The sequence below is a fragment of the Globicephala melas genome, chromosome 17, assembly GCF_963455315.2.
Source record: "Globicephala melas chromosome 17, mGloMel1.2, whole genome shotgun sequence".
Classification (NCBI taxonomy): Eukaryota; Metazoa; Chordata; class Mammalia; order Artiodactyla; family Delphinidae; genus Globicephala; species Globicephala melas.
In genome coordinates, this window is record NC_083330.1 from 4826039 (window position 1) to 4850908 (window position 24870).

At 41.5% G+C, this 24870-nt stretch overlaps 1 pseudogene; it reads right to left on the reverse strand.

The window, feature by feature from the left end:
• Nucleotides 1-14112: 14112 nt before the first annotated feature.
• Nucleotides 14113-21934, reverse strand: LOC115854906 (short-chain dehydrogenase/reductase family 16C member 6-like; annotated as a pseudogene).
• Between the last annotated feature and the right edge of the window lie 2936 nt (nucleotides 21935-24870).

Here is a 24870-nt window from a genome sequence, read left to right on the forward strand (position 1 = left end):
AGGAAGTGCACACCTGCAGATGATATAGACATGCAGGGTGCTGCCCCGGGTGCATGGAAGAGGGCCACCTGCAGCCTAGATGAGGAGAGGTAGCTGGGAAGAGCCTTCCCCACTCGGGGACAGAATGGGTCAAGGTGCGGGGGGGCACTCAGCAGGGAGTGAGAAGTTGGGTGATGGACACCAGGTCACACAGCCCACCTGCAAGAGCTCAGATCGGGGGACGTCGGAAAACGGCAGCCTTATGTCATCTTCATGGTTTCTCTGAGAAAAATCCTAGGCGGTCTTTCTTCTTTCTGGTGAGAAGTTCACAGCAGACCTCAAGAAAGAAGTCTCCAGCAGTATTAGAAAGCTCATTGAAACAAACAGGAATGTAACGCAGTGGGGCTCCACTGATGATGCAGTTCAGGGAACTAGAGGCCCCGCCTTTGGAGAAGGCCTCAGTCTGACTTGGTGTGGGAACGCTCAGTGGATGACCATAATCCTGAAAACTAAGAAAGCACATTTTTTCTTTCCTTTTTTTTTTGCGGTACGCTGGCCTCTCACTGCTGTGGCCTCTCCCGTTGTGGAGCACAGGCTCCGGACGCGCAGGCTCAGCGGCCATGGCTCATGGGCCCAGCCGCTCCGCGGCACGTGGGATCTTCCCGGACCGGAACATGAACCCGTGTCCCGTGCATCGGCAGGCGGACTCTCATCCACTGCGCCACCAGGGAAGCCGTAAGAAAGTGCTTTTAAAGGGTCCTTTGTGGCAAAGGCTATAGGGACAGATAGTTTATGATGGCAGATGTACAGTAGAATGGGCTAATGAACGTATGAAAGAAAATGCTCTAACTTTATTCTTAGAGAAATGCATATTAAATCATTCCTTGCCTTCCAAATTGACAAATATTAAAAAAGAGAGAGAGAGAGAGAGAGAGAGAGAGAATGTCTTCATATGTAGGTAGTATAAGTTATACAAATCTGGAGAGCAAGTAGGTATCAGAAACTAGAAAGGTACGTAACCTCTCACCCAGTTCCACATATGGGTTTATCTTTACAAAATAATCAGATATCATTTGTTGATTACAGGAATGGAAACTGGCTACTGGGAGTCGGGGTTGGAAAGGAGAATTCTGATTGTATTGATTCATGGAAGTGTATTACCCTTTCTGGAAATACATATAATACATATATTATTAAATATATATAATTATATATATATTATTATATATAATTATATATATTATATATAATTATATATAATACTATATATTATTACATATATATGTATATATACATATAATACATATATTATTAAAAAGAAACTGATCATTAATTTCTAAGAAACGTGCAGATGGAGTACTCTACAGTCATTTTAAAAATAAAATCATGTTCTCAAGGATATAGAAAAATACTCTTCACATAATATGAGTTTAAAAAGCATAGTATAAGACTAAATATATGATACGATCCAACATTTCTATGAAAACTGTATTTATATGCATTAGAAATGCTGGTAGTGAATTCACCAGCATCTTGATATTTTTTATTATCGAATAGTGGAATTTTGGTTGATTTTTATTTTTTCTTTGTGTCTTTTTGTATTTTCCAAATTTTCGATTATGTGCATGTTTTTATTTCATAATAAAGTGTTTCTCAGAACATATATACACAGACATTTCCATTCAAGATGGCAGACAAGCATTTTCTGCCAAAATTCCATTGAAATGAAAGGGAAGATGTAAAAATGTGAATACAAACAAAGTAGTGCTGGAAAAAAAGGAAAGGATCTATCAGTGAGGACTGACTAGAGGTCGGTAAGCAGATGGATCCCATTTCCAGAAACCAGAGCAAAAGATATTTAACCTAAAACACACCCGTGGCAGGCACTACAGAAATGAGTCATTCTTCCCAACAAAACCCTGAGTAACTACAATTCAGTAAATAAACACGAAAGAGTGGAAATAGGACACAGGGTATCCGGATGGAATAAGAGTCTTGATATAAAAAACAAAACACTGAAAGTACTGAAATAAAATATAGAAAAATTATTTTGTAATTTGGGGCTAGGCAAGCGCCCACCCTGAAACCATCAATTATTGATCTGACTCCATAAAAAGTGCAAACCACCACACAGTAAAAAAATATCATAAGCAAAATGACAAGCAACAGACTAAGGAGGCAATGTTCTCACATAAAGAATCGACATTTGATAATTAGGCATAATTTAGAGCATTTCTCTAAACCACTCTGAGTAGGGCAGTAGGAAAAATGGGTAAAGAAATGCACAGGAATTAATAGGCAAATAAATTACAAATGACTGAAAACATCTGAAAAGATGCTAGATGTCACTAGTATTCAGGAAAATGCAAACTGAAAAAGAATATCCTCTTTTTAATCCATTAATCCATTAATCCATTTTTAATCCACCCAGGAATGATGAGGGTGTGGGAACACAGGTATTCTCGTGCACTGAGTGTGAGAGCAGATTCTGATGTATCCTTTATGGAAGGTGATTCGGCAGTAGCTCTCATGCCTTTGACTCTGCTCTTTCACATCTAGGGATCGATCACATAGGAATATTGACACTTGTGCATAAAGAATTCTCACTGAAGCTTGTTTGCAATAGCAAAAAAATAGAAACTCCGTTAATCATGGTGTAGTCATATAATAGAATTCTATGAAGCAACAAAAAGGATGACGTTAGAACTCTATATACTGACAGGGAAAGATCTCCACGGTACGTTAAGTGAAAAAAAAGAAAAATACAGACTTATCCCATGAAAGTTAAATTTAAGATTGCACTGTGTGTGTGTGCGTGCGCACGTGTGTGAATACAGATGGAAACACTTAGAGCAATGGGTTTGAGGACACACACCAAACTGTTCAAGTGGTTACCCCTAGGAGGGGACCAAATTCAGTGAGGGCCATTAAGGGAGGCTTCTCGCTTTAGGATATAGGTTTCTTTTTTTTTTTTTAACTTAATTTTTACTAGAGTATAGTTGATTTACAATGTTGTGTCAGTTTCCGCTGTACAGCAAAGTGACTCAGTTATACATATACATATATCCACTCTTTTTTAGATTCTATTCCCATATAGGTCATTACAGAGTATTGAGTAGAGTTCCCTGTGCTCTACAGTAGGTCCTTATTAGTTATCTATTTTACATATAGTAGTATGTGTATGTCAGTACCAATCTCCCAGTTTAGCTCTCCCCCCTTTCCGCCTTGGGAACCATAAGTTTGTTTTCTACATCTGTATGTTTCTTATTATTAGACATTTTACAAATGTTGTGCATTATTTTGTAATCTTAAAAACCAAAATACCGTTTAAAATGGACATACTGTCTGTTAGAAAAGACTCATTTTAAGAACAGATTGTCAACACAACATTGTAAATCAACTATACTTTAACTAAAAAAATAAAAGTTTTAATTCCAAACCTCCAGAAAAAAAAAGAAGATCAGGTTGCCTTTGGGAATTACTTTGTAAAATAGTGGAAGAAGTCTAGTCAACAGGTGACACATTCAAACTATATTAGTTTTACCAAAATGTATTATTTTGGGATACTGTCTGGATTTGGTTAGAAGGAAATTATAAAATTCTCAGAGAAAAACAAAATTAGCTTAGAAATAGATTTGTTTGTTCCATGGCAAGAGGAAAGCAGTGTTAGCTGGGACAGAAGTAGGAAATGGGTGTATGTGAAAACTTCAAGGAGGTACGAAGCAGAGCGGGCTGATTTTAAGGGAATTAATTTCCAGGTCTTAAACCCCACATGTGATCTTTCCTAAAGTGACTCATGTGAGTGGGTAGGAAGAACGATACATATAAACAAGTAACCCAAGAGTTGAAGGAGGCGAGGGACAGTTGTGCTGACACATGGCTGGGGAGAGTAACCATATACCACAGAAACTCACAAGTTCCCCTAAGACTTGGGGAAGACAGTGATAGGACAGGACACATGACTGGCATTCCCTGTGTGCTGCATTTCTCAGGAGGGCTGGTCACACAGCAAAACACTCTTCATTCCACCTCTCACAGAAAAAGACAAAAGGAGGGGTTGTTATGAGTTTGTTCTTGCGCCTCTATTTATCCCAAGATCACTTTTTTTTTTTCTGAGTAATCATAGCGTGAGTGTCATGGTGGTGAATTAATGCAGATTTGACCTGGTTTGCTATGCCAAGGTTGCTTGAGTCATGTTGGAAGACAATTCAGACACAGCCGGTGTCTCACGACACGGATAAGTTTTCTCCTCTTCATTCTGCCTTTCTGTTCTTGGATTTCTTTTCCCTTTTGATTCTGTCTTTGGTCAGGAAACACTGCTGGTGAAGGGCATTAGCTGCCTGTATTGACTATTGATATACGATCAGATCGGGAGCAAGACAGGCAATCTGCCTCCTACCTCTGCCCCCAAAGCGTTACTGAAGTATAATTTACATGCTATAGAATTCACCCATTTTAAGTGTACACTTTGGGTTTTAGTAATTTACATAGCAAATTTACATATGCAACTTTCATTAATTTAGCATATTTACATAGTTGTGCATTATTGGGCTGCCTTCCATCACCCCAATAAGTTGTTGGAAGCGTTTTAAACCAACCATCTGGCTGAGATTTATTGTAGGGGATAACACGGATGATATCAATTCTGGTCCCAGCTGCACTGTATCTCTCTAGGGCAGTTCTCTAGAGAGAACTCCCTCTCCAGCTCAACCCTCTGACAGTGTATCCTTTCTGGGATTCTGGGTTCATGTGGATGTTTCCCAGTCCATCCTCTTGACTTTTACAGGCCCCGTGTTTTTGTCTTTTCTCCCCACTCTATGACTGCCTAGGAGACCCAGGTACACATGGCTGCCCCACCTCCTGACAAACGCCAGCATAAGAGAGGCTTAACTCTCAGGATTTTCACTTTCTTATCCTTATCTATCCTTTTCAAAACAGTTCTACCAATTGGTTTAAAATATTAAAAAAAATTTTATCCAGAATGTTTAGATCCATATCAGAAGGCTTTCTCTGGACATCTAATACCTCATATAAACAGAAATGGAAGTCATTATACTCATCCTTAAAAACTTTCTTTTTTGAGTTTTGAAATAATATTTAGAATATTCCAGGAGTCTTCAAAATGGGTGGATGTGAAAACTTCAAGGAGGTACGAAGCAGAGTGGGCTGATTTTAAGGGAATTAATTTCCAGGTCTTAAACCCCACATGTGCTCTTTCCTAAAGTGACCTGCCCGGAACTAGACTGTGCTCTGCTGGTTCTCCTTTTCCACCTTCCCTCATAATCGAGCTGGTCCTGTTGTACAAAGTCTGGGGGTACTTCTCACTCTTTCTGAACTTTACTCATGTTTTGCCCTGGATGCAAACCCCTCTTGGATGACAATTAGATAATTCTAAAATGGATAGTTCCTGAGGAAGAGATGCACGAGGGCAAAGGAAAGCGAACACAGAGCTGAAGGGGGCAGTGCCTTTTCATCCAGGTGGCCAACTCATGACAACGCTTCCTGCTTTCTCTATCTTAGTGCTAGAATTTAGAAGTGAGGTTTTTTGTTTTTTGTTTTTAATTTTATATTGGAGTGTAGTTGATTAACAATGTTGTGTTAGTTTCAGGTGTACAGCAAAGTGACTCAGTTATATGTACACATGTATCTATTCTTTTTCAAATTCTTTTCCCATTTAGGTTATTACAGAATATTGAGCAGAGTTCCCTGTGCTCTACAGTAGGTCCTTGTTGGCTATCTATTTTAAATATAGCCATGGGTATATGTCAATCCCAAACTCCCAATCTATCCTTCCCCCCCCCATTCCCCCCTGGTAACCAGAAGTTAGTTCTCTAAGTCTGTGAATCTATTTCTGTTTTTTAAATAAGTTCATCTGTGTCTTTTTTTTTGGATTCTGCATATTAGCAATATCATATGATATTTATCTTTCTCTGTCTGACTTACTTCACTTAGGATGATAATCTCCAGGTCCATCCATGTTGCTGCAAATGGCATTATTTCATTCTTTTTAACGGTCGAGTAATATTCCATTGTATATATGTACCACATATTCTGTATCCATTCCTCTGTCGATGGACATTTAGGTTGCTTCCATGTCTTGACTATTGTAAACAGTGCTGCAATGAACATTGGGGTGCATGTATCCTTTTGAACCATTTTTTTCTCCAGATATCTGCCCACGAGTGGGATTGCTGGATCATATGGTAGCTCTATTTTTAGTTTTTTAAGGAACCTCCATACTGTTTTCCATAGAGGCTGTACCAATTTACATTCCCACCAGCAGTGTAGGAGGGTTCCCTTTTCTCCACACCCTCTCCAGCATTTACTGTTTCTAGATTCTTTTGATGATGGCCATTCTGACTGGTGTGAGGTGATAGCTCATTGTCGTTTTGATTTGAATTTCCTAATCTTGGAGCAGTGGCTTCATGTAGGGGACGTCCTGTGGGCCCAGCAGTGCATCTCCCTCTGGTCACCAGGGTTACGTGCTCTAGGGGTGCCCTTTATGCGGGCTGCGTGGGCCCTTCTGTTGTGGCAGGCTGACTACTGTGGGCAACTAGTTAATTGCCGGGCCCTGACTAGTGTAGAGGCTGCTGGCCCACTGGTGCGTGGGGCTGGGTCACAAGGTGGCTGGCTTTGGAGCCCTGGGAGGGTCCCGGGGCTAGTGCTGGCCCGTTGGTGGGCGAAGCCAGGTCCTGGAGTGACAGGCTGTGGGGCGGGGGGTCCTGGAGCTAGTGTTGGCCTGCTGGGTGGGCTGGGTCTTGACATGGCTGGCTGCAGGGCCACTGTGGTCCCGGGCCTGATGCCCACCCACTGATGGGTGAGGCCAGGTCCTGGGGTCTCTGAGCTGGTGTCAGCCTGCTGGCACGTGGGACCGGTCCTGGCACTGATAAACTAGAGGGAGGATTCCAACGTTGTGCTTCCCAGCACCAGTGTCCTCGTGGTAGAACGAACTCCCAGAATGGCTGCTGCCGGTGTCCGTGTCCCCAGGGTGAGTCCCAGTTGCCTCCTGCCTCTCCAAGAGGTTCTCCAAGGTCAGCAGATGGGTCTGACCCAGGCTCCTTTCAAATTACTGCTTCTGTTCTGGGTCCCAGAGCATGTGAGGTTTTGTGTGCACCCTTTAAGACTGGAGTCTCTATTTCCCAAGCCCTTTGGCTCTCCCAGAAGTAACCCTGCTGGCCTTAAAAGCCAAGTGTTCTGGGGTCTCATCTTCTTGGTGCAGGATCCCGGGACTGGGGGGCTTGATGCAGGGCTCAGACCCCTCGCTGCTTGGAGAGAACCTCCACGATTGTAATTATCCTCCTGCTTGTGTGTCTTGACAATACTGCGTCTCTGCCCCTCCTACCATCTCCTGAGGTTCCTTCTTTGTATCTTTGCTGTAGATCTCTTCTGCTAGTCCTCAGGTTGCTCTCCTAATGGTTGCTCTGTAAATAGGTGTAACATTGGTGTGCCCATGGGAGGGGGTGAGCCCAGGGTCTTACGACTCTGCAATCTTGGCCACTCCTCAGGATATACAATTTTAAAAGTTTTAACAAGTTTGAAGGCTATTGACATATACCAATTTTTCTTTAACGTTTTTATATTGTCTTTTTTTTTCAATTGCTTTTGCAATTACCATTTTAGGGTTTTATCATTTTAGTCACTTTATTAATAGATTTTGTAATTAATATTGATTAATTTGTAAAACTTTAAAAATCTGCTTCATCTAGCAAGAAACAATGGACAAAAATAAACAGAGGAACTATTCAATTATCAAATACAGTAAAGCCATGGTTAGAAATTAGTTTTGAGTTAAAGGGCTTCTACTGAGTTAGGTCAACCTCCCTTTAATGATATAGACAGAGTGCTCATTTTAGCATTATCTTGGTGGCTCCAAACTGGACCAGGTATCCAGATAGCTTGTGGCATAGTCACACAAGGGAATACTAGACAGTAATGACAAGGAATGAACTACTCTGGACACAATCTGTGGACGCAGCTCACAAACAAAATGTTGAGCAAAAGAATGATACACACAAGTAGATACTGTGTGATACCACTTATATAGAATTCAAACCAGCAAGATTTATCTCTGGTGCTAACAGTCAGAACAGCGGTTACCTAGATGGAGTAATGACTGAGAGAGGGGTCACAGGGGGTTGTCCTGGGGTGTCCTTTATCGGCCACATCATGATCCGGGTGGAAGTCACAGAGATGAGTTCACTATAAAGAAAATCTATCAAACTATACACACTGGGTGTACTCCCCAGAATGTATGTTCTATTTCAATAAAAAGCTTACTTTAAAAAAAGACATCGCGCTTCTTTTACCCAATTGAAACCATGGCCACTCTTTCACATTAAATACTCTTTGTTTTACCTGTCTTTTTACTGTTGCTGATGACGGTGATGATTTTCAGGTGAATATTTTTTCACTTAGCGTATCTTTTAGCCTTAGCCTGTGGAGAAAACACAGCTTAGTGATATTTTTATGCCAGGTCCCACCTTGTTAAGGATTTGCATCCTTCTGCAGCCTTTTTGGCTGAAGAAATCGCTGAGAAGCAGGTATACTTTTGAGTCTGATCATATTTAACAAGCTTTCACTTGAGCTTGGTTTCCTGTAGCATCTCTCATTTACAGCAGGACTGAGGTGGGGTCTGAAACGCCAAGTGCCCAGAAGATTTTCTCGTCGAATTGCAAAAGCCAGTGCTTGGTGGGGATGCTGTGGGACCGCCCGCTGGCTTCCAGGGGTGCAGGTGGGTGCAGCAAACAGCACCCCGAGGCGGTGGTGCTGGGGAGCCCGGGCTGAGCACGTGGTGCCTCTTCCTGTGCCCACAGCTGGGACACATGCCTACCGCATGCCCAGGCTTCCACCACCCCTACCCATGTCCTTCCAGCCACTCCCACCGCCTCCCAGGGGGCCAGCTCACATGCAACCAGAGCCTCGGGGGCCACGACAGCCAATCTCTTTGCCTTTAGGCTTAACTGATCCCTTGAAAGTTTAGCAGTAGACTCACGTGTTCTTCAAGAGATTCATTCACAGACAGCTTCCATATTATCAAATTCATAATCCTGGGTTTTGCATATCTGCTGCCACAGTCTAACCTCTACAGTTTGAAAAATGACAGTAGTAAAACCTGGAGAAGCACCCCTCTAGGTTTATTAGGTGCAGAGCGCCTCTGTCCCAGAGTGGGAGGACCAGCAGGGCATCCTTCATCCTCTCTGCGACCCCAACCACTGGCCGCTCCTGGTGAGTTGGGAGCCCAGCCTGGCCTCTGCTGAAATGTGGCTGTTCCTGGGGAGGGGGGTTCCAGGGTGCATGGGAGGGAGAGAGAGAGAGGGCAGTGGGACACAAGTGACCCTGGACCCCGGCTCAGCAGAAAGGGAGGAGGAAACTGCCTGGCCGGCTTGTGGATGGAGGCTGACAGCAGGCAGTCCCATCAGGTGACGACGGCACAGATCCCCACGTGTCTGTTGATCTGTTCCATCCGTCAGGGCCAGTTGGGGAATGTCAGCATATACGGTGGAAACTGCAGTGAAGTTCGAATGCAGGAAGGTCCACAGGCGATGTCGTCCGGCTTTGACTTGGGTTTACAGGATGTTAGAGCTGGGAAGGATTCTGGAAATCAGTTAAATCCAGAAGTTTTCTACCTGTGGTTTTGCAGACGTGACTTAGGTGCTGTGGGACCCTCACCACCCAGCCAACTAGATCAGGTACGTTTTGAGCCTCTTCTATAGTCGGGAACAACAAGTGGTTCTGAGTTTGGGCCCCGAACTCAGCGGGGGCAGGATGGAGGTGCAGCAGCCCGGACGAGACCCGAATCTACCCCTCCTGGGCTCTGTGACACTGAGTGACCTGCTGCTGGACCTACTGGAGCTTCAGTTTTCTTCTCTGTAAAGTGAGCGTCACAACATGTACTTATTCTGGTTGTAAGAAGTAAATGATGATAATGAAAAATAGTCAAAGCTAACACTTACCGAATCCTTGCAACTTGCCAGGTGTTTTTCTGAGTTCTTTCCGTGAATCACTCAGTGAGTTCTGTTATGGACAGGACACGGTAGTGCAGAGAGGATGACTTGCCCAGAGTTACAATTGCAATTGGTGGTACCAGGGCCGGATTCCAAACAGGGCTACCATCTTGATGACAGTGTTCTCCTGCCTCTCGCCATGGGTAATAAACTATGGAGAGCTGTAATGTATTGAGCCTGGACTATGTACCAGGCACTGTGCTAAGAGCTTTCCATGGATGCTTGCAACGCACCTCCTCCAGCAGTGTTTGGAGTTGTGGTGTGTTATTACTCTCATCTTACAGGCAAGAAAACTGCAGCTTAGTGAGTGACCTTGGCGAAGGTCAGCTAGTTGGTAAGTTGGGAGTTGAACTTGAACCAGCCATCACATGGCCTCTCTTGCAGGAGATCCAGCACAGTGTGTGACACAGGGCGTCACGACCAGCTTCAAGGACCCTCGAGTGTGAGAATGCACAGGGTCCTGTGCTCGGAGGGCTTTGTATGGACTTAGCGGAATGCTCTGCCTTTGCTCTCTTCAATTTGCTCATCATTTATCCTTGAGCTTGTGTGTTGTGGGTTGAGTTTGATAGGACAGCAGCGTGTGTGCGTGGGCACATACAGTGAGCAGGTAGCTGTGTGCACGCAGGGCTGTGGTCCAGCTCCGCCCACATGCACAGTGGGTGGTGCACAGAGAGATGACTCCGAAGGCATATGCTTTTGCTGTGGGGCAGTTTGGGGTGCACAGGGCCCAAGAAGGTGGCTGGGCCTGGACCTGGACCTGGCCTGGTGGTGGCCGCAGGGGATAGAGGGCTCCACACGGGGGCAGTGCCAAGACCCAGGGTGGAAGGCTGGCTTGTCCTTTGTCCCCAGAGCCTGTCCCTGAGGCACCCACCTGAGCACCAGAATAGAACCTGCTGTTCTGTCTCGCCTCTTGCTTCAGGGAGGTCTTATTCATCATTCCAAGACGTTTCTGGAATTCTTGCCAGCTAACGCCTAAGGTTCATCCTAAGATGATCTTCTCTTCTAAGAAAAGATATTCTCCATTTTCTTTTTTTGCTTCACTTACCTTTCATCGTTTTTCTTCCAAATTCTGCAAAGTTACCCTCAAATTCTCCTATTTTCCTTTTCTCTTACTGAGTCCGACTAGTGAGTCAAAAGTACGTTCAATAATCTCACAAATATTTATGCTTTGCACTTAGGTTCTCGATAAAGATTTATGACAAGAATGAGCCCTAAATAAAGATTTTCCAGATGGGAAGGGATCCAGATAATTTAATCATTAACCTCCTTTGCTTTTCAAAAATGGGAAACTTCATGTTTCAAGAGTCTAAAGTCATTTTTATCTCAAGCAGCTGTTATTATTAGAAAGTTCTTTCTTAGGTTAAGCCCAAAATCTGCCTCCTTTCCAGTATCAAGAAGAAAAGGTTACTTTAAGAAATGAACTTACGTAAAAGAAAGTGCTCTCGATTTCCAAACCCTTGGAAGATTCTAGTCATCAATTTCAGAACCATCACAAACTTCTCCTATCTCTTCAGCCTATAAATTTTTTTCAAGTATTTAACTAAAAAATGGCTAATTCATTATTAAATACTGTTTTCACATATTTTAATTTTTAATATTTTTACTATTTTTTATTGCATTGGATTATGAAAACTTTTGTAGGATGAGAGTCACTATCAAGTATAATATTATTCTGTTGCAAAAATGAATCTTCACTTCTCAAAACACGCCCATGAAGTGTTTTAAGTACGGGGAAAGGGTGAGGGGGGCCTTCACATGTAAAGTACTAGGGTAACGGGTGGTTTGAGAACTTGGTGGAAGGAAATAATAGAGGCGACCAAACTTCGGACACGATAATCAATTCAGTTTTGCTGCTTCTGTTGGACAGAATTCATTGTTATATATGAAAACTGGGAACAGAGTTACATGGACAGCTGTTATATATTCTCAAATTTCAAAGATACTGAAATAGGAAGAGAAAATGCAGTGCCCACCAGGAAATCGTTTTTAGGTTCAACTCCACATTCAGACTCAGGGGACAGGTATCTGCTCCGAGGTGGAGAGGAGGAACTGGGGAGGGGGTCCTTCCCTCAGTCCAGGTAGCACTGGGCACAGATGTCAGGAAACTTCTCAGGTGCCAGCTCGTAAGTGCGACGTCCCTCCCCATCAGGTCCTTAGAATTCATTCACAGCTCCTCTCAATCTGAAGCAAGGTACCAATCATTGGTCCTTTTCATCATGAGCAACGTCGCTTAGAAACGTGTTTGACATTTGACTCTTGCCAGGTTACCAGGGGAACAGAGCTAGGATGTCAACCTAAGGGAGCATTCTCTTGAAGAAAAACAAAAGGTTGGTTAACCCTTTACCTACAATACAAATGAAAGACAACAGAGAAACAGACTATGCAGTTTCTAGATACAGTAAACCTAGGAGATGAGAAAGCCAGACTTTCAACAGTATTAAAATAGGCAAAACCCAGCCAAAGCCCCTATGTGGCCGAAAGTTGTCACAAAGATCTTGTACCTCACTTGGTGACTGTCTTATTCGCCACTGTGTTTCTAGTGCCACACATAGGAGGTACTCAGGAAATACGTGTGGAATGAATGAACAAGTGAATGCCTGAGAGACCATCCTGAGGCCTGACAATTGAAAATAAGATGGGCCCGAATTAGAAGGAGCAGTACCCCTCTTGGCTGCGCGAAGTGGAAGGCGATGCCCAGTGAGGGGGTGTGGACCAGTTTACTTAGAGATAAATGGCTGTTCAAAAGCCACTACTGGGGGTCAACCCAGGTGACAAAAATATGTCAATGCTCCTTAGGCCTTAAGGAAAATTGATGGAAATTGATGGAAGTTTAAGAAAAATTTAAGTGGTTCTTCGAATACTTGGTTTAAGAAGGTATAGAGATGTCAAAATTTTACAAAGGTTTTACCTAAGAAATGACCAGATTTGGTTGTATAGCTGATTCACTTTGTTATAAAGCGGAAACGAACACACCATTGTAAAGCAATTATACTCCAATAAAGATGTTAAAAAAAAAGAAAAAGGTTTTACCTACAAAACTGTTAAAAGAGAACTCATTTCCTGAAAGTTGTTGCACTTTGGAATTTTTATCCCTCTTTTAGTTCAAAAATTTTCTCTAGTTTGTTCACCGCAAGTTAAAGTTTCTTTGCAAGAATATGGAAATATTACGTCCCCAATAATGGTATAGATCTTATGTGTTGAGTGTTCACTTTTTGGTTAACAAATATTTACTTTACTTGATACTTCTTTTTTTGGTTTTACCGTTACTCGCTAGCTCTTGACCTGTTAGAGGCAAAGCTACGTTGCTGTTCTGTAACTCAGCTCAAGAACATTTCCAAACTCGGAGCGTCATTTAGGAAAGTTTGCTGAGAGCTGGCAAGGTGAGGTGCACATTCGAACGAGTATATACTTTTTTAAGGGGAGTGCCTCCTATTATATATACAAATTCATCAGAGTTAAGGCTACTTTATTGACTGAATTATGAAAATAAGTCTCCTCCTCAAACCAGCAGTACCTAGTCTAATGTGTACTTTTTTTCTTATGGAATAAAGAAGTTAGGAATTTTGGGCATGTTCAGATGCAAACAAACGTGATTAGTTGTGGACTTATTTTGTCAAATAAGCAGATTCAATCTCCCTAAGGACCTTGATGTGGTCATCCAACTCCAGTAGGAATTAATAGGCAAACAGAAAAGTGTTATTTTTCTTCATTGCAAAACTGAAATGTTTCTTTACATCTGATGTTGAAAAATTATCATCCTAAAACCCTGATTTACAAGGTCATTACTTATAATGACTCCTTTTCTAAAAGTATCATATACTATTTAAAAATTAAATTAGTGTCAATTTGCATTAATATGTTTTTATTAATACATTATATTCTCTGAGTTCATTGGAATGGCTGCACTATCCTTATTTACCAAACTAAAAAGTGACAGGAAAAACTGTCAAATATATAATTTGAATGCCTAGGGAAATTATCAGTGTGCAAACCATGTCCTGGGAAGTAGGCTAGCCCTTGTGAAAGCCTCAGTAATCCTTGGTAGACTGGACAGCTCTAAGCGTGAGGAAGAGCTCCAAATGGTCTATCCTCACAACACTTGGTTTTATTACCGCATGTGAGCCTTCAGCTATAGGTGTTTCCTCTCGTTTTCAGTCTGAACTTCACCTGTTTTCTCTTGACCTGTCAACAAAGCCACGGAGGTGTCCATTCCAATGTTTCGGCAAGGGTGATCATCATGTCTGGAGATATTATTCTAGAGAAAAGCAGAGGAAAAAAATCAGAATCCTTTAAAAGGAGTCATAGTGACATCTTTAGGGACTGCCCTGGCGGTCCAGAGGTTAGGACTCTGTGCTTCCACTGCAGGGGGCGTGGGTTCCATCCCTGGTGGGTGAACTAAGATCCTACAAGCTACACAACGCAGCCAAACCCGCCCCCTCCAAAACAAACAAACAAAAAAGGGACATCTTTGTGAAGATTACTTTGAATTACACAACGTGCGAGTTGTCGTGATTCACACTGTGCACGTGTCACCGTTGAGAAGGATGGGCAAACACTGCGTCACGTGCGCTGAGCGCAGTCCGACAACCGGGGAGCCTTGAACAATCCCAATGCTCAGGCCACAGCTTAGCCATTTTTTTTTTTTTTCATGTGGACCGTCTTTAAAGTCTTTATTGAATTTGTTACAATATTGCTTCTGTTTTACATTTTGGTGTTTTGGCCACGAGGCATGTGGGATCTTAGCTCCCCGACCAGGGATGGAACCTGCCCCCTCTGCACTGGAAGACGAAGTCTTAACCACTGGACCGCCAGGGAAGTCCCTTCATATGTTAACTCACTGCCTTCTGTGGTAAGACTGTGTATATCCTGATTTACTAAACTAACACATGGTAGCAAAAAGTAGAAAGAAAACCAGACCGATTAAAGCAGAATTCCTCGGGAGGGGGCAGGCATCTGTTGTTTTAAGTGATTCCAGTGGACACCCGAGGTGGAGAATCATTGCTTTAGTTTCTTGAAGAGAGAGGAACTGTGCCTTCGGCTGAGTTCTGCTTAGATCAGCTCAGCTCTGCTCAACTCAACACAACTTAGCAATTATTTATTGCTTGCATATTCTGTGTTAGGTGGAACAGGAAACTGTGTCCTGTCCTCAGGCCGTGTGTGCTATCAGCAAGGAGGACAGATATCATACACGCAGCCCACAGGTGTGGTGGGTGCTACAAAAGTAAGGGAGAGATGTGAGGGTTTGCAACATAAGGGACTTTGACCTAGTTCAGCAGTCAAGGCAGGATGAACAGGAGGTGGTGTCTTAGAATCTCCTGTGTGCCTCCCTGTTCAGGGAATGCGTGAATAAACCCACAGGTCCCAAAAATATGTTGGAGAGGGTATAAATAGTAAAGAAAGTCCTAGATTTATTAATAACATAATTTCATAATAGTGAATCACTGGTTGTGTTTTCCACTCTGCTAGTAACTTACAGCAGGGGAGGAGTATATCTGATGGTAAGAGCTTAAAATCGTAATCAGATGAAAACTTTGTTCCAGAGTTTATTAGCTGTTTAATCCTATAAAAATGACTTACTCTGTAATCTTCAGATTCCCTAAGTGTGATAAAATGCATGCAAGGCTGTTATGCAGAGTCGGGCACATATAGGCTCCTGTTAAATGTGAGATGTTGTTCCAGAGAAGACAGCGGGCCTGGCCTGAATCCACCCGCAAAGACTCCAGAACTCTTAGCATGAAGGTGCCGGTGCTCTTTTACTAAAAGCAGTGAGGAACTTACCAAATATCCTTAATACTTTTCCGTCAACACACTCAGGTTTATTTGTCCTTTGTTTTCAAAATAGAGTTTTACATTAGCTGAACCAAAAGAATTCACCAAAAAAATTGGTGTTCTATTTGTTTCTCTTGAAGTTAATAATTTGTACTCTGTAAGACACAATAGTTTCTAAATTTTCTCAGTGTCTGGAGTAACCAAGCCCAGATAGAAACAGTCCAATAATTACCGTTGAACTATTTAAATATTACTTTTCCTTTATCATTTAAAAGGTATGAGGTTGCTTTCTGGCAAAAGAGGAAGCAATGATGAGACAATTTGTTCACACATAACCAAAATGATAGAGAAGTCATTATTAACTTACTCTTTAAGGAGCAACACAACATGCAAAAGTGTGGGCATTATCCAGTAAACCTGTTCCTCTAAAATAGCATTTAAAACTTTTGGGGCAACATATTCCTGCTCCAGTATAGGCAGCAGAAGTGGATCCCTGGAATGAAAACAACAAAAAGTTATGTTGTCAGAGTGGTATTTTTTTTGCTGCCATCGTGAGCACTAATTATTAAATTTTAGATATCAAGTTATTAACTTGATAATTAAGTAGATTACAGTAATTAATTAGATGTCATTAATTAGATGTCTGTAAATATGCAAACCCAATGTAAATATCAGGAACTGCCTTGTATCTTCTCTCATGACCAACACTGGGACCAGTGCTGATACATTTAATTTTTTAGAGTGAACGCCTGGCCTTTATTGATTGTCTGCTCTGTGATGGTCTTCACCTGTGGAAGGAACGGCTTTGAGATTTTTTTTTTTTTTGTATTTTTCTTTTCTCTCTTTCAGTCCAAACATCAAGCAATTGTACACTATTAAGAAGCAAAATTGCAAAATTTTATTACCAAAAGGAAACATCCCCTGAGCGTGTGTCATGCGTCTTTATTTTAGGCAGACTATTGTTACCACGTTAAGCAGACTTAGATGTTTGTGAAATCAGTTGGAGTTGAGATGGGATAAGCATGTAATAAAGCTCCCATTAGTCATTACTTTGACATTTTTACTTTTATATTACGCTTCTCTATTATTTGAACCACACTGCCTCAAAACTTCTATTTATCTCAGCTGATTATTGAAAGCTGATTGATTTTTTGTGATTAAATATTGGTAATTAGTCTTTATATTTTTTCTCCTAAAATTTCTTTAGAACCATAGCCTAAAGGGCTCCAACATTTATTAAAAAAAGTTTTCCAAAGAAGAAATACAAATGGCCAACATGTACATGAAATTGAGCCCATGAAAAGGTGCTCAATCATGATGCAAAGCAAAACTGCAATGAGATGTCACCTCATACCTGTCAGCTGGCTATCATCAAAAAGACAAGTGATAACAAATGCTGGTGAGGGTGTGGAGAAAAGGGAATCCTTGTGCACTGCTGGTGGGAATGTAAATTGGTGCAGCCGCTATGGAAAACCATACGGCGGTTCCTCAAAAAATTGAAAATAGAGCTACCATATGATCCAGCAATTCCACTTCTGGGTATAAATCCAAAGGATTTGGCATCAGGACCTTGTAGATATATCTGCACTCTCACGTCCATTGCAGCATTATTCGCAGTAGCCAAGATATGGAAATATCCTAAGTGTCCGTGGTGGATGAATGGATAAAGAAAGTCCACATACACAGTGGAATATCATTCAGCCACGAGAAAGAAGGAAATCCTGCCATTTGCGACAACTTGGATGAAACCTGAGGGCATTATGAAAAGGGAAATAGTCAAGGACAAACACTGTATGATGTAAGTTGTACGGAGAATGTAAAAGAGCTAAATTCATAGAAATAGAGAGCAGAGTGGTGATTACCAAGAGCTGGAGGTTGGGGAAATGGGGAGATATTGATCAAAGGGTACAAACTTCCAGTTACAGCATTAACAATTTCTGGGGATCTAAAATACAGCTGTGATTATAGCTAACAGTATTTTGTTACATACTTGAATGTAGCTAAGAGAGTAAATCTTAAATGTTCTCACCACAAAAAAGAAATGGTAATTATGTGATGAGATGGAGGTGTGAGCTAATGCTATGGTGGTAATCATTTTGCGACATATAAATGTATCAAATAAACACATTTGTACGTCTTAAACTCACACAATTTTATATGATGATTATGTCTCAATGAAGCTGGAAAAAATATAATCTACACATCAGTGTTCATTTCATACTCTAGCCGTTAGGATTATTCATCTTTCTTTTTCTAGAGACTTAGTTTTTATCTTTTATGAACTTAGGAACTCCACGTTTATACGGCCCATCATTTAATATCACTGTTGTCATTGGCTACCATGCCACCTCCTCTTGGCTGGTTACATTTATTCTGTGGCCTTGACCCTCTAGCTTTTGCAACTAATGTTCTGTTAAGTTATGCAAAAGTTTCTTAGCAAATGCAAAGGTCTCATTTCTGATTTTATCATTTGAAACTCTTCTTGCCATTCACGGCTGTCCTTTCCAACCAGATATACTTTATCTCTGCCTAATTCCAGAGCTTTGAAACTCTTCTGTGTAGAGTTCTTTTGTAGACACACTTCCTTCAAATTTTCTAGAAGTCTATTTCCAATAATACTACATTTTCCCTTTATGGCCATTCCGTCAGCTAATACGAATTTTTAATCCATTATTTTATTTAAAATATTTATTATAGAGAATTTCAAAGAAACAAAAGTAGAAAAGTATAATGAACAGTGATGTGATGGTAAATGGTGAACAATGGTTCCTCTGGGGGGGAAAATGTATTTATGGCTTCTAACCTCACCTGACTTTACTCTCTACTTTGCTCACTGTGCTAAGACACAGCAGCCTTCTTTCAGGTTCTTAAGAATCCCCATTTCCTTCTGATCTCAAGGCCTTTGTGCAGGGTACTTAGACGCTCTTCCCACTTGCTCTTTACCTAGTTAATTCCTACTTCTCTGACTTTTGGGTCTCAGTGTTCTTTTCTTTTTTTTTTGGCTGCTCTGGGTGGCATGTGGGATCTTAGTTCCCCAACCAAGGATCGAACCTATGCCCCCTGCAGAGGAAGCATGGACTGCCAGGGAAGTCCCCAGGTCTCAGTTTTCAGTGTCACTTCCTCTGAGAAACTATCACTGACTCCTCCTCCCTATTCTAAAGTATATGTCCTTTATTCTCTCTCATAACACCTTTTTACTTTTATATCACTTAATCACATATTATTATCAATTCTTACTAACATTGTTATTTAAATAATAATGTTAGAACAAAGAAGTAGAGAAAATAATTCTTAAAGAGGAAACTTACTTCAGTATAACAAAGGTCATATATAAAGCCCAGAGCTAATATCACATTCAATGGTGAAAATACAGTTTTTGATTACAGTTTTTAGCCTGGTTTTCTGCTAGACAGCAAGAAAATTTTAAACGAAAAGGAAAGATCCATGGGGGGTGCTGGAGATTACAATACTTTTGATAAAAGGAAGAGGATTGTGAGGCCGTCGTTTCATTGCTGACACGTTTGTGGGTCACTACTGGGGAGGCACCGGGGCCCCTGACGCCAGGCAGATGGAATCACAGCTCAGCTCTGTCTCTAATTTGCTTCATGACTTGGTTTCTTGTCATCAGTAGAGTGGACAATGTTATAGTACCTACTTTATTATAAAGATTATATATAATAATGCTGCAGACCTCAGAGTCCTGATCTGTGACTTAGTGGTGGCACTGGGACTGGGGCCCCTCCTCCGCAAGCTCCTTCCTTGAGCTCACCCCAAAGACCTTCATCTGTGAACCTTTCCTGTCACACTGTTTTTGCTTTTGCAGAATAAGAACTGATATTGATTCCACTTGTTCTGTTCTAAAATACACCTAGTGGGGGCTTCCTTGGTGGCACAGTGGTTAAGAATCCTCCTGCCAATACAGGGGACATGGGTTCGAGCCTTAGTCCGGGAAGATCCCACATGCCACGGAGCAACTAAGCCCATGCGCCACAACTACTGAGCCTGTGCTCTAGGGCCTGTGAGCCACAACTACTGAAGTCTACGCGCCTAGAGCCCATGCTCCACCACAAGAGAAGCCACCGCAATGAGAAGCCTGCACGCCGCAACAAAGAGTAGCCCTCGCTCACTGCAACTAGAGAAGGCCCGCATGCAGCAACGAGGACCCAACGCAGCCAAAAATAAAATTAAATAAATAAATAAATTTCTTTTAAAAAATAAATTAAATAAATAAAATACACCTAGGGATCTATATATAATCCCTAGGTTATATTCTCATTAGCTGGTGGTGCATTATAAAGAACAAATCCTATGGGGCCCCAAAGAAAAAAGGAGGCGATAGAAATTGAAGGAGAAAAGTGAAGAGGAGGTTTCAGAAGGTAAGTGTCCCAGAGCCGGGAGTTGATCAATGTTTTCTGAGTGAGTAAGTAAGTGTCTTCTACGTTTGGAGCATGGATTGCCAGAGGGAAGGACAATCTCTTGGAGATTCTGCTATCAAACCGAGCTGTGTGCACCCTTTCAGATCATGGTGCAGAGGATGAGAGCGACTTTGACTCCAAGTCCTGGTGGGTTTGGCTCCGCCTATGACCAGTTTCAGGATCTTGGGCAACTTACACATTCTCCTCACTCCTAAGTTTCCTCATTTGTAAATGGGGAGGGTGATGACAATATACTCCCAAGAGGGCTGTGTGTGTTTTATTAAATGAGTTATTAGGTGCCTATAGTGCTTAGAATAATAGCTCCTGGTAATATCGTGTTTTGTCTTGTCCTGTCTTCACCCAGTTTTGAGGCCCTGGCTAGAGGCTAGTCCATTCCCCCTCTTGATCAGCTGATTAAGTCTGCACCCCAAGCACCTCCCTTACTGGGCTCTCACTCTGTAGACTACCGTACACCTGTCCTAATCACCCCAGGGTCAGGTATCAGATGGCCAGGGATGCCCTGTGTGGCCCAGATCCTGCCAACATGATTCAGATCAATCGATCCTAAGCCTACTGGTCCTGCCTCACCTGTTCCTACTTGTGGAAAGCACAATAAAGTCTCTGGTCCACGTCCTCTGTCTCACCTGCCTCCTGACCAGCCTGGTGTTTCCCCTGGTGGCCCTGCGTGGCATGCCGTGTTCTCCCCAGGGAACTGTTAGTCGAGCAGGACTGTGACACTATTTCTGGTTTCTCTGCTTCATCTGCGTATTTATCTTCCCTGCACCTCACCCAAGGCATATGGTCGAAACACCACTCAGCAGCTAGACCGTTGTTAGAGTGCGTGGAAACTGCACAGCAAGTAGCTGTTATTATTAAAGTATTTATCGATATTTAGTGTGAAGTTAGAACGAATATCCACAGGCTAAATCTGAGAGGAAATTTAGTCTAGAAACATGCTTAATGCTTCTCCCCTATCCTCCATACTTTCTACCCTCAGTACAGGCTGACAGTGGATGTACGTTGGGATCATACAATGCAGAGACTTAAGTTAAAGCTGAGTGTCATATTGAAGATCATCTGGTCCAATCTTTTCATTTTACTGATAAAGAAACAGAGACGTAGAGAGGACAGGTAACTAGGTAAATGAACAGCAGAGCCAGTGCTAGTTCTGGTTTCTACTGACCTCTGATGGCAAATGAGTCACCAGAAGAAAGCAGCTGGGCAACAACTCAAAAGGCTCAGCAAACGCCCACTTGCATTGTTTTCTTCCGCTTCCCTTTCTGGAGGCCACAAAGTCAGATTTCTGACATGCAGAATCAAGCGAGAGGCACACAGAACTCTTAGAGGAAGTGGATGACAGATTTTCTCCTCTTCTCGTTGTAAAAGCATACTAGATGCAATGCTTTTCTTGGGCATAGAAACTAAGAAGAACACCAATCAGCTTACCTGATCAGCAACTCTGTAGACGTCTTGCCTGTTGCCACAGTTACCTGTGTAGGCAAATACTTTCACATCATCCTTTTCTTTGATCATTCAACACGTTTCCATGTTGCCTTCTTCGTTAACGTCCCATAGAACTAAAATGGCTCCAAGGCTGGCAAATGTTATGGCCAATAACCTCCCAAGTCCACTTCCAGCTCCTGTTATAAGGACAATCTTTCCAGCAACATTCTTCTTCTTCTTGGGAATTATCCTGTAAACTAAAGATTCTAAAATATAATATAGAAATTTCCCCCAAAATATGGAGGTGTCCAAAATTGTACTCATGTTAATTCACTGAAGAAAGGAACGTCTTAATTAGGAAAGAGGTAACTGATAAATTCATGACATTATCACAACAACTGCAAAACACGTAAAGCACTTAGTCCAAGGGAAATTACCTTTGAGACATCAGTTCTTCAAAACACAAATTTCAGCAATAACTACTACCATCTTTGAATGCTTAAATTATATAAATAATGAGTATGAAAATATTTTATGTTAACAAGAATCTTTCCAACTTACAGGGCGCTTTCTTACAGGTAATCTAGTTTGACCTACAGGTAATCTAATTTGACCTACAGGTAGATCGCATGTTACTAGGACAGCTTCATAGTGAGGGACATAAGATCTTTGAGTATCGACTTGCCCAACATTATGTGACTTGTACACCAAGACTTCGGATTCTTAGTCTGGTCAGTTTTCTATTACATGAACTCGATTCATGATCTCATATCTAATAGAAATTTGCTTTTCATTAAGAAGTTGTTCAATAACGTAGAAATAATATTTATTGTAATACAAATAAAGTCTTTTTATGTTTTCACATGACATTTGTAATATCCCTCTGAGAGAGTCAAACCAGGTACAGTTATTACTGGTTTATAGTGAAAACCTGAGACTAAAATGATTGAGTAGATTTATTCAATGTCACATAGGCAGCTAATAAAATAGGGAATATCTGGATTGGGGACAGAGGTCTTCTGAGTGCCCAAGCCTTTACCATTAGAACAGGCTTTTTCTGGAGTTAATGTGCCTTTTGCCAAGACCCACCTTTTAAAAAATAAAATAATGGAGCACTTTTTGTCTTTGGTGACATTTCCTTGATTTTTGATAATCATATTGTTACACTTGAACATTCTTACATGATCATTTCTGTATAAGTTAGATGCGGACACCTATAAAAACCCACATTAAAGCGGATCACAGCTCCTACACTGTTGGTGGGAAAGTAATTTCGCGCAGCCACTATGGAGAACAGTATGGAGGTTCCTCCGAAAACTAAACATAGAACTACCATATGATCCAGCAATCCCATTCCTGGGCATATACCTGGAAAAAACTATAATTCATGAAGATACATTCAACCCTATGTTCACAGCGGCACTCTTCACAATTGCCAAGCATGGAAACAACCTAAATGTCCATCGACAGATGAATGGATAAAGACGTGGTAATATGTGCAATGGAATACTGCTCAGCCATAAAAAAACACAAAACAATGCCACCTGCAGCAACATGGATGCAACCAGAGATTATCATACTAAGTGAAGTAAGTCAGAACAGAAAGACAAATGCCATATGATATCGCTCATATATGGAATCTAAAATATGGCACAAAAGAACCTATCTACAAAACAGAAACAGATTCACACACACAGAGATCAGACTTGTGGTTGCCAAGGGGGAGGAGGGGAGGGAGAGGGATGGATTGGGAGTTTGGGGTTGTTAGATGCAAACTATTACATTTAGAATGGATAAACAACAAGGTCCTACTGTAGAGCACAGGGAACCATATTCAACATACTGTGATGAACCATAATTGAGAAGAATATGAAAAAGAATGTGTATATATGTATAACTGAGTCACTTTGCTGTACAGGAGAGATTGCTGCAACATTGTAAATCAACTATACTTAAATAAAAAAACAAAACAAAAAGACAGACCACAGCTTCTTGAGGAAATAACAAACACTAGCACCATAATAATAATAACAACAGCAATACGTTTGGACTCTTCCTACACACCTGGCAAGTTCTAAGTGTTCTGCATGCGTTGATTCATTTAACTCTTCCAAGCGCTGCCCTGTATTACAGTTGAGAGATCAGAGTTACTAAGAGGCTAAGCCAACTAGCCCATGGTCACACAGTTAAAAATAATGAGGATGGAATTTGAAGCCACACAGTGACTTCACAGCCAAGCTCCAGATGACAAGAGATATAACAACAAAAACAAAAATGCAAAAGTTGAGTCTGGTAAAAAGAATTATTTTTGCGTTACATCTATTTCATTTTAAGTCAGTGAGGAATTAACGTTGAGATGTCTCTGGGACCCAAGTGAGATTGCCAAAAGACCCAGGCTACTTTCATCTTGCTGTCAGTCCTGACCAGCCAGAACTTTCCACCGAGAAAAGATATAAAAGAGCATTACTGCAAGAACACTGTTATAAATATTTATGTGAATTTCCAAAGGGACACAAAAAGTCCCCAGGAAAGCATCTGGGCCTCCATTAAATGAGTATGGACTGAACCTGAGTCACTTTCAAAACATTAGGCATTGAGTTTTTTTTTTTTTTATGAAATAACATTTATTTTCCTGTTGATATATTTGAATAATTTGCATTGAAGTTAACACGCACAGGAAAGGAAGAATTCCCTAAAGATTATTGCTTTTTTTTTTTTTTTTAGTTTATGTAGCTTTTTATTTTTTTTTTATTTTTTTACATCTTTATTGGAGTATAATTGCTTTACAATGGTGTGTTAGTTTCTGCTGTGTGACAAAGTGAATCAGTTATACATATACATATGTTCCCATATCTCTTCCCTCTTGCGTCTCCCTCCCTCCCACCCTCCCTATCCCACCCCTCCAGCCGGTCACAAAGCAGGGAGCTGATCTCCCTGTGCTATGCGGCTGCTTCCCACTAGCTATCTACCTTACGTTTGGTAGTGTGTATATGTCCGTGCCTCTCTCTCGCTTTGTCACAGCTTACCCTTCCCCCTCCCCATATCCTCAAGTCCATTCTCTAGGAGGTCTGTGTCTTCATTCCTGTCTTACCCCTAGGTTCTTCATGATATTTTTTTCCCCTAAATTCCATATATATGTGTTAGCATGCGGTATTTGTCTTTCTCTTTCTAACTTACTTCACTCTGTATGACAGACTCTAGGTCTATCCACCTCATTACAAATAGCTCAATTTCGTTTCTTTTTATGGCTGAGTAATATT